Genomic DNA, 11,283 nt, shown 5'->3' with positions numbered 1-11,283 from the left:
TGACCCCCAAGTCTCTTTCTTCTGTAGTGCTATCCAACGTAGCACTGCCGAGCCTATAAGGATGCTGCAGGTTTTTCCTCCCAAGGTGGAAAATTGGCTTTGTTTTTGTAGAAGGAGGCAGCTGCACCATCAGAGGAGAGGCACAATTCCATGAGCCTGATTAGCAAAGTAAGTCAGGACACAGAGTTTTGAATATGGCTGCTGAAATTGGCATTTAGATGTACATTTTAGTCAAGAAAGACTGATTTGAGTCTTTGGCTTAAGAACTGTTTGCCTTGGGTGGCCAAGCTTGAAAAGCTCATGTTAAATAAAGTCTTCTACTGCCAAGGGGAATGTGGAATTAGCAATTAGAACATATGGCTAGCATCAAGGATTATAACCCTCATACTGGTCCTATGCTGTAATCTGGCTCAGAGAGTAAGGAGCCCAAGATACCCTGGAAACCGTGGAAAAGACTAATTTGGGCCAAAGACACAGGGTGATCTTTGGGTCTCTTTTTTTTCCCCCCACATATAAGTACACAAACGAGAAAGTGAATATATTGCTACCCAACTATGGGCTAGGGACAGACATTACACAAACTGGTTTATGTGATCAGAAACTGGTTTAATAAACCTATAACAGAACAGATGTTCAGTGTACGTAAACCGGTTCGAAAATGGCTGAAACTGCTTTGACATACACCTGAATGTAGTATCAGACTCAAGTGATTTGGGTCAAACCAGTTTATGCCATGTCTGTCCCATACCTCTTCCTGGTTTAACTTAAACCAGAGTCTGCCAGCACCCCAGATGCTTTGCAGCCCTGGGCAGAGCTCTCTGCTCCTCAGTAGGGCTGGCTCTGCCCCTCTGGTCCCTGGCTGGAGCTCCAGCAGAGATGGCAGGCACAGCAGTGTCTGCCTGGCTTTCCTCTGCTCGCCACCCCCAGCAAGCAGGGATTTCCCACTCCTGTCTCCCACAGCATGGATCATACCCAGTATGTGGTATGCAAGCTAATGCTGAGAGCTGTCTGTGTAAGGCAGACAGAACAGTGTCCACTTAAGGCTTTTTGGAGCTAATTGACAAGTAGCTGGTAACGTCCCTCCATTCCTTCCTTGGGAAAGCTGGTTAAGAAGAGCTTGTTTTGTTTTGATGGGCTGATAAATGCTATCAACTCCCTGTGTAATCCCCTTCTGGCTCCATTGCTGGCCAGGAGCAGTGGGAGAGAACTTCTCTGGCCGGGGCCTGGCCATGCCCCCCTCAGCTCAGTACAGCGGAAGAGAAGGGAGAGCTGCTCTAGCTACCCCTGACTTCTAGCCTGAGCCATTGCATGCACGTGCCTGCATTTCTTCAGTCCAGAGGTGATGGATGTGCATTACAAACTGGTTTAGCCTAGCCAAGTTAAACTAACCTGCAAAGATTGAATCAATTCAATTTTGTGTTCAAAAAGCCTATATGTAGTAATAGCAATTGTATGTCAAAATTAGGCCTGAATTTGAGCCAAGCCTTTTTTTAAAATGGGCCTTTAGGTAAGACTTCAAACCTAGTCCTTAAGGAAACCTTAATTTGTTTCCCTCCTTCATGGTTGCATTCATTTGCTTGTACAATTATTTGTTTCTGCAATTTGCTTCTGTAGGCTTGGTGACCAGCCTCTGAAGCTCTATAGCTAACAGCATCTTGCCTTTAATAAAACTACCTGTTTTTTAAATCTCTTCTAGCTGTTGCCTTTTGTCTACCAGGTGGTTGATTTCACCTTTGCTTGTATTTACATCTGGAATAAATTTGGCCAATTGTCTCTCATATGCACGAGCAATTAAGTATTCATTTAAATTTCTCTAATGTTACTGGTTAAATGGTAAGTTTCATCTACTGGAGACCAGCACGCACCTATACTCACTCATTTTCTAGGTAGCAGCAGCAGGCTGGGAAAGCCCCTCACCTGCCACCTGCAGGTTTATGGGGCTGTGGTAGGGCTTGCAGCTGCTGCCTGCCCCTGTCGTGAACATCTTGGGCTCCATGATGAGGGGCAGAGGCTTGCCACGATAGTTGACTGGGAGGCTGCAAACGGCTGCAGTGGGGTCTGTGGAGCCCCAGCCCAGCTTATAGCTGGCAGCAGGTGTATGGGCATCTTTGAGAGGATGGCAGGGAAAGGGCTGGGATGCCCTGCCTCCCCTCCTCCTCGCTGTTCCCTCTCCCCCACCTTCCTGCCTTCAGGGGCATTGTGCCACTTCCTTTCCCCTGCAATACACTGGGGAAGCTTCTCGCCCCATGTTAAACAATAACTGGTAGCACATTATTGGTTATCAGTATATGAATGGTTAAGTGTTTAAATATTTGATTGTTCACATCCCTAATGCAAGGCACAATGTTTTGATTGGCATATTTTTACAAGCAACTCAGATCAGGAAACTTTTGATATAACTTAACAGCAGAATTCAGTCTTTAAACATGAGCTTGGCCCTTGTTCTAAGGGCTCATCTCCTTTCATGGGTGATATTATTTCAGTTGTACATGACATGGCTCCTATAGTTTCTACACCAAAACTCCATGCTGTTAATATTAAGAGAATTGTCTATGTTACTTTAGATTCAGCATCAGCTGTTGCCCTGGATGAAAAGTGGACCAGAACTAGTGTTTTCTTGAAAGGTTTCTGCTTTCCACTGAAATCAGTAAGAGATGGGTCAAAGTGTGAAGATGCAAAGAAGCCAGTTATTTTGTCTTCCTGCCTAGAGCAGGGGGGTTGGACCCGATGATCTGCAAAGTCCCTTCTAGCCCCTAACAATCTATGAATTTGTGAAGAACAAGCTCTTTATCTTCTTTCTACAGTGCTCCTTGTTGGAGCAACTCCATTGATTCTCCTGTAGGCAGCAGCTGCATTGTCACACATTCAATAGAACTCTCCCTTTTAACAAAAAAGAAATACATTTCTTTATCTTTCTAATTAGGGTGTGGACTTTAAAAACATCGATATGGCTCCAAAGGTATGCTTGCAGAAGAAGAATAACCTTTTAGTTGGGGGAAAGCTCTTGATGCCATCTGTTCTTTATAGATTTTCAGATCAGGCAGAGAGTGTTATGGGTTGCACAAATCAGTGATCCTCTCATGTTTCCTGGAAATGGAGGATGTATTCACATTCTGCATCTCCAAGGTCAATTATAAATGGTTTCAAGTTCAATTGCAGGGCAGGAGCTGGGAGCTCCCTGCATGGGGAGAGTTCCTGAAGTGGCTGGGACCTGCCCCTCACCAGGACAGTTCCCAGCCAACACCAGACTGTGTGGGGAAGCATATGCAGCCTGGAGGTGGCTGGGAACTGTCCTACACATGCAGACTACCCCGCACAGCCCAGGAACTGTCCCGGTTGGGGTAGATAGCAGCCCCATGCTCCAGTCAGATGACAGAGACACAGGGTTTAGAAAGAGCTCCAGGGGTGGGGGCAGGGTTCTCAGGCCCCTGCCCCAGTCTGCCAGTGGGGCAGCTAGCAGTGAGCTAGCTGCCTCACCAGCAGATCAGGGCAGCGGGCTGGGACCTGCTCTTTCCCTGCATCTCTTTCTAAGCCCTGTGCCCCTGATCAGGGAGCCAGGGCCAGGACCTCCCTGCTGCCAGGGAATGGGGACATTATCTCCGCCCCAGCAGCAGGTAGTCCCCTAGTGCATGAGACAGCTGTCTCTTGGCCCAGGGCTGTCAGCCCCTGAGCTAGTACCCAGGGGGAGTCTGGAGCTCTCCCCAGTGGTAGCAGGAGCCCATTGTAGGGCTGCAAGAAACTAGGAACAAATCTGCTCCTTAATCCTCACTTGAGTAGACACTACCCAAAAACCCTTCCTGTGCAGTAGCTTCCTACAGTAGATGACCCCAGTATGGACTAAAGGGTTCTGCTTCTGCACTGAAAAGAGAAAGCTACAATTTAACCTGAAGCTAAAGCAAACAGCTTGGAAATAGAGACAGACCACTCAGGAACTAGTACCGAGGCCTTCATCGAACTCTTCTGTCTTCATTAATATTAACATAACATTTTACATCCTACATTTTTTATGCAGGATGGGCCATTAACTGATATTTTTAGTACATTTATTTTTAGTCATTTTTAGTCTTTTCAGTGTATTTTGAAGTGCAGCCCCCCAAAACTGAAAGCAGTGTTCCAGATGAGAGCTTGCCAATGCTGAACGGAGTGAAAAAATCAAATCCTATGACTTACACGAGACACTCCTATCAATATAAATATAAAAACTACCATTTACTGGGTCGGACCATAGATTCATCTTGCCCGGTATCATATGCCACACAATGGCAGAGAGTGGATGCTGAAAGGGAAAGGGAGAGTGAGCAGTGAACAACCAGGATTTTTCCACTATTCCTTGCACTTGCAGCCTCCATTATTTAAGGCTCAGAAAGCTCCTATTTAGAGGCTGTGCCCCCCTTTAATCCCATGATCAACAGCTACAAATGCCCCTTTCCTCCAAGAATTTGTCCAATCCCTTTTTGAATCTGGCTAAATTGTCAGCTTCCACAATATCTTGTAGCAATGAGTTCTATACTCATGAAAAACAACTTCCTTTTGTTACTTTTAAACTTGCTACCTACAAGTTTCATTTTGTGACCCCTAGTTCCTGTACTTTGAAAGATAATAAATAATAAATTCATATTTAATGTCTCTTTACCATTTAGTATTTTGTAAAGCCTTATTATATGCCCCCTCAACTCCCCTCTCTTTTCTAAACTAAATAGGCCTAACATCTTCAGTCTCTCCTCATATGGAAGCCCTTGTTGCACTTCTCTATACTTTCTCAAGTTCTTCTCTATCCCTTCTGAGGTGTGAGGTCCAAAACTGGGCACAGTATTCAAGGCCTGGATGCACTATGCATTTATAAAGGAGTATAATGATACTTTTTGTTTTGTTTACAATTCCCTATTAATAATTCCTAACATCTTGTTTGCCTTTTTGATGGCTGATGAACATAAATTGATGTTTTAGCAAACTGTCCACAACAATGTCCAAGTCTCTTTCCTGTTCGCTAACAGCTAACAGAGTCCACTATAGTTTGGGTTATTTTTGTCCAGGTGCATCACTCTACACTTATCTACATTGACTTTCATCTGCCGTTTAGGGCATTTTTACATGTACTGTGGGACACGGCACTGGGAGCTTTAATTAGCAAGCCTTGACAGTTAAAAGCACCCATGCATCACACGGATCAGTGTTGCCATGCTGAAAAAGTGGTGGCGGGGCACTTTGAACTAAAGCTCATTAAATGCGTTTTATTTCAAAGTGCCCCGTTGCCATTTTTTCAGTGTGGAAATGGACTGGGACGCTGATACATGCGATGCAGAAGGCTGCCAAAGCATGTCAATTTCCATGCTCCTTAGCAGGCGCATGAATGCTAAGGCAGATGGAGCATCCCAGAGGAGCATGAGGGGCTCCCCTGCGCACTCAGGTGCAAACCTAGAAGTGGATCAGAAGCACTTCTGGGTCCACCAGATCAGCAACTGGTGCCTCCTGGGTCTGGGGGTGGGGGGCGGGGGAAGTGTCCAGGGTCCTCCTATGGCCAATCATTGAGCCAGGTGGGCACAGGGGTGGGGGTGGGGGTGCTGCGCACTCCCCAGCAGGGGACTGGAAGTACTTCCGGTCCATTTCTGGGTTTGTGGCCAAGCACATGGGGGGCCACACTCCTGTGGGGTGCTCCATCCACCCCAGCGGTGCAGCATTCGCAAGCCATGCCTGGTATCTTGAGATATGTAGAAAAAACATTTCAAGCTGATTCAGGTCAAATTTGAATCTGAATTGAATATGGCCCATTTCGCACACCCCTACCGTGCAGTAGCAACGAGCTCATTACTGGTGCACAATAGCATCAGCATCATGGCTTGGGCCCGCTGATGCTATGTCACTGTAGCATCTCATGTAGACATGCCCAGAATAAAAGCAGAGCTTTTACAAGGATCTTAAGCACTGAGTGATCCCAAAGCATCACAGCAGGTGTTTATGGCATATCTAGGGCAAGGCAGGAAGCACTTAAGGACAGAAAAAAATTAGACAGACCTCATGGAAAAAAAGTAAAGGGCTGGGACAGGAAATTTTAAACAGTCTGGTCTCCTCATGATCTCCACTTGATCACATGCCAGCGTTTCTCTCATTCCTACAACATCCCTGGTGATTTCAGAATTAATTAGACACAGTGCTCTAAAGTTCTTGTTTTACATATTCAGACAGACAAACAGAAAAGCAGAGATGGTCATCAAGGAAAGTATAGGACGTATTTGTTTGCCAATTGTCCATTGTTTGTGTTGTGGTAGTAACTACGAAACCCAATCATAGTCCAGGTCCCCCTAGTGCTACACCTTGTCAAAAGGCCACCCAAGCCCATGATTATGGCAAGCCAGTTTCTGTAGCCAGAGGCACAGCTGCCTTTGACTCCTTACGCCTACTGACCAGGTCCCTATTTATAAGTAGCTCCACTCCTTGCATAAATTCAAAGTCAGGGTCAAACTTAAGGGACATACTAGAGCCCTTGGCATAAGCATCTCCAACCTATATAATGCACAATGTATACAAAGTTTGGAATGAATTCTAGGTAACCTTGCAAAGACAGGCTTGCAAAGGGCAGATTCTATGTTTTTGCTGATGTAACAAAGAAGCAAACAAAAAAAGCACTGCCCTACATGATCGATTATAGTCATACAAATAAAGCAGTTGAAATCTATTACCATAAGGAATATCACTCATTGTTAAGAGCCACCCTAGTTAAACAGTTGTCAAGTATATACCGTAAATTCTTCAGTTAGATGGGGCAGGAATTTTCATGATCAACCAAGGAGGTGATCCTCCCCCTCTACATGACACTGGTCAGGGCACAGCTGGAGTGCTGTGTCCAGTTCTGTGCGCCCCACTTCAGGAGGGATGTGGACAACATGGAGAGGGTCCAGAAGAGGGCCACCTGCATGATCCAGGGACAACAGGGCAGACCCTACAATGAAAGACCGCAGGACCTGAACCTGTTCAGCCTTCACAAGAGAAAGCTGAGGGGGGACATGGTGACCGTCTATGAACTCACTAGGGGGGACCAGAAGGGTTTGGGAGAGACCTTGTTTCCATTAGCACCCCCTGGCATAACAAGGAATAACGGCCACAAGTTGTTGGAGGGTAGGTTTAGATTAGACATCCGTAAGAACTACTCCACAGTCAGGGCGGCTAGGATCTGGAACCAACTTCCAAGGGAAGTGGTGCTTGCTCCTACCCTGGGGGTCTTTAAGAGGAGGCTTGATGCCTGCTTAGCTGGGATCATTTAAGCCTAGTTTTTTCTCCTGCCCTGGCAGGGGATCAGACTTGAAGATCTATAAGGTCCCTTCCAACCCTACCTCTATGATTCTATGAATTCATTAATGTATGCCCACTTAGATTGTAGATAGATGTGTCATTAATAATTGTGTACATATTATTGCAAACCTGGTAGAAGTGGGTAATCTTGAACCCAGGCTGCTGGAAAAACTGACTAAGAGCTCAGAGTTCCTTGGGTCCAGCCTACACCCATCCTCCTAGGCATCTGTATGTTTTTGCATTTCCAATGCTTGGTCTAAATGCTTGTTAAACTCTGTTTAGCTTTCCAATAAAGTGCTTCTCTTGAAAAAAGACAGGTGTGCCCTCTCTTCATTCCAGGGCCCCATCTGACAGAGTAAGCTCCCTATGTCCCAATTTGGGGATAGAGGACTTCCCTTCAAAACTCATATCACTGGAAGATTGCAAGACACCTTAATCATGCCTCCACTACTCTTCACTCAGCGCTTTATAAGTATATTACAAAGAGGAGATTGCAGTTCAAGAATACATCTACAATGGAGTTGCAAAACTGTCTACATTGAAGTTTAGATTTGCCCAATCTAGCTTTGAATTACTTTGTTCAGGTAGCAGTAGCAGTCTACTCCCAGGACTATGGAGATCAGTGAGGGCTAATTTATTCTTCTTAGCTTCTGTGCCACAGGGTAGGCACACTCCAAGTACAACGTAATCACACTGCTCAAATGCCATAAATTGTTCACAATTATGCTAGAACATTTTTAGACCAACTTCTTCCTAATATTCTTTTCAGCTTCTTTCATTTTCTTGGTAACAAGGAGTAGGAAGTGTTCTTATATTCTTTTTTTGCCCTTGATCAGATACCTCAAGTGATTCTTTTTGTGTTATAGACATTTTCTGTTGTGAAAGTGGAATTTGTTAAAGCCACCTCCATGTGGTTGTAGCTAGCTTATGGTTTATCAAGCAGTTGTGATCCCCACCTTGCAGTACAGAGCTGAGGCCAACTTGAAAAAAATGCAAAATTGACATCAACTCATGAAAGTCTATTGCCCAGGACCACCCTAAATGGAGGAAGAATCTGCTACAAGGATCTCAGTAATTTGAAACCTTACAACAACAGGAGACAAAAAGAGGGAGCAGCAGAAATAGCATGTTGCAGACCAAATCAAGAATTCCGAGACACCCACCCTGTGCCCAAGTTGCAATAGAACCAGTTGATCTTGGATTAGCCTCATAAGCCATCCTTGGACCCACCAATAAAACACTCATGGGAGACAATCATCCTTAACTGCGAGGGACTGCTGAAGCAAAAGCTGGTTGTAGCACAAACATGCCACAGTGATGGGATCAAGTGTTTAGGCAATCTCTTTCCAATCAACTTCTTTGTCTCATCCATCATCAGGGTCCAAATAAGTGCTCTTTATTCTGGAAAGGAGCTCACAGTAGCAGGCTGAGTTTGCTACAGGATTGCTCCTCATCTTTCAAAGCCACTATTCTTCCACGTGTCCAAAATACCCTGAATCTGCTGACTGCCGGAGCTGAGAGTTTAGGGACAGAGGGGATGTCTGAAGCACAGCAAGATACTGGTTCACTTGCTAGATAAATGATCATTATTAAAGGATATGATCAGTTATCTTTATGCCAACACACACCACACACACACACACACACACACACACACACACACACACACACACACACACACACACACACACACACACATTAGTACAAGAAGCTCATTTCAAATCCTACAGCTAGTTTGTGGTGTTTCAGATTTGTCACTGTTAACTTTCAGGGGAGGACCAGGAACCAGCAACCAGGAACCAGTAGACTACTATATAGCTGCTCACACAATTCCTCAATATCCATTACAGACTCACAGCTTCTGTTTATTGTCCATAAACCCCCAAGGCAAGCTTCCTCCCCACAGAAGTCAAGCAATGTAAGCCATAGTGCCAGCAGGCCAAGGCACTTAAGGGAGCCCACCCTTGCCCCAGCCCTGGTGCAATCTGTGGGTAAGGCAAGAACCCCCAAGGGGACACTTGCCTGCCTCTACACAAATGCCAGGAGCTTGGGGAATAAGCAGGAGGAGCTCATCCTCCTGCTTAAATGCAAATAATTATTATGTCATAGGGATAACGGAGACCTGGTGGGACTTCATCCATGACTGGACCATGGGTATAGATGGTTATACCCTGTACAGGAGAGATCAAGTAGATAAAAGGGGTGGGGATGTAGCTCTCTATGTTAAGGAAAGCTACACGTCCCTGCAAGTTGATAGTGGCGACCAGGGTGGACAACTAGAGACCCTCTAGGTTAAAATCTGTGAGGAACACAGCACAGGGGACACAACAGTGGGAGTCTACTACAGACCTCCCACCCAATGTCAAGAGCTTGACCAGGAGTTCACCTGGGAACTGCCTGAGGCCGCATACTCCAGGATCATGGTTGTCATGGGTGACTCCAATTACTCGGACATCTCATGGGAGGATCACTCAGCAAAATCCCAGCGGTTGCAAAGCTTCCTATCATGCGTGGATGACCTCTACCTGACTCAAGAAGTCTACGGGCCAACAAGAGGTAAAGCACTGCTCAACCTGGTACTGGCTACTGGGGATGACCTAATTGGCGACCTAGTGATTGATGGGAAGCTGGGTGACTGCAACCATGAGCTGATCACCTTCACCATCTGGCGTAAAGCTGGCAAGTCAGTCAGCAACACGGAAGTCCTTGACTTCAGGAAGGCCGACTCTGACAAGCTCAACAGGCTGGTCAGTGAGGCCCTAAGGGACCATGGACCCTGGGGGGGGGGGGAGTTCAGGAAGAGTGGTTGCTCCTCAAAGGAGCAATCCTCAATGCACAAGCTAATTCTGTCCCATCTCAGAGGAAAGGCAGCAAGAGGGCACAGCAGTCCCCCAGCTCTCCAGGGATCAAGCAGACCTTCTGAAGCTAAAAAGAAAGGCCGACAAAGGATGGAGGATGGGCTTCACCTCCAAGGAGGATTATTCTTCACTGGTCCTGTCCTGCAGGGAGAAAACCAGGAAAGTCAAGGCTGCAACTGAATTCCAACTAGCTTCAAGCACCAAGGACAATAAAAAGTCCTTTTTCAGATATGTGGGGAGCCGGAGGAAAAGCAAGGGCATCATTGGACCCCTGCTGAACCAGATGGGACAACTGACACTCAGGAAAAAGCCAACCTATTAAATGGGTACTTTGCGTCGATCTTTCATCAGTCCCATGGGACGCCCATGCCTGCTATGGGACAGGGAGGTCTGGGTGAGGGAGATCCCCTACCATTAATGCTGATCTCATGAAGGAACACCTTGAGGGGCTGGATACCTTGAAGTTAGCCGGCGCTGACAATCTACACCCCAGGGTACTCAAGGAGCTGGCGAGCATCATAGCCCAGCCTCTGGCATGGATCGCTGAAAACTCGTGGCACTTTGGTGTAGTGCCCGAAGACTGGAACAAGGCCAGTGTGGTGCCTACCTTCAAGAAAGGGAGGAAAGTGGATCCGGCAAACTATAGGCCCATCAGCCTGACCTCTATCCTGGGCAAGATCTTAGAAAAGTTTATTAAAGAGGCCATCCTTAATGGACTGGCCGACACCAACATCCTAAGGGATAGCCAGCATGGGTTTGTTGCAAGTAGGTCTTGCCTGACCAATCTCATTTCCTTCTATGATCAGGTGGCCTATCACCTGGAGAAGGGAGAAAAGACTGAAGTCATATATTTTGACTTCAAAAAAGCCTTCAATCTGGTGTCCCATGATCACCTCTTGGTGAAACTGTCCAATTGTGGCCTTGTGTCCACCATGATCTGCTGGCTGGGAAATTGGCTCTGTGGTTGGACCCAGAGGGTGGTGGTTGATGGAAGTCAATCATCATGGTGTCCTGTGACCAGTGGGGTCCCCCAAGGCTCTGTCATTGGACCCATATTGTTCAACATCTTCATTAATGATGTGGACATTGGAGTCAGAAGAGGACTGGCCAAATTCGCTGATGACACCAAACTTTGGGG

At 46.3% G+C, this 11,283-nt stretch overlaps 1 long non-coding RNA gene across 1 annotated transcript; it reads right to left on the bottom strand.

The window, feature by feature from the left end:
* Positions 1-347: 347 nt before the first annotated feature.
* Positions 348-4,615, bottom strand: LOC109324689. The gene is made up of 3 exons (XR_002104984.1): positions 4,204-4,615; positions 1,983-1,984; positions 348-360 (listed from the first exon to the last, which is right to left on the bottom strand). It is a non-coding gene; the product is annotated as an uncharacterized LOC109324689 (long non-coding RNA).
* Between the last annotated feature and the right edge of the window lie 6,668 nt (positions 4,616-11,283).

Source organism: Crocodylus porosus, unplaced genomic scaffold (assembly GCF_001723895.1).
Source record: "Crocodylus porosus isolate Cpor-Errol unplaced genomic scaffold, CroPor_comp1, whole genome shotgun sequence".
In the NCBI taxonomy this organism is placed as follows: Eukaryota; Metazoa; Chordata; order Crocodylia; family Crocodylidae; genus Crocodylus; species Crocodylus porosus.
Note: the sequence above shows the minus strand (reverse complement) of the source record. Positions and strands in the feature narration are given on the sequence as shown.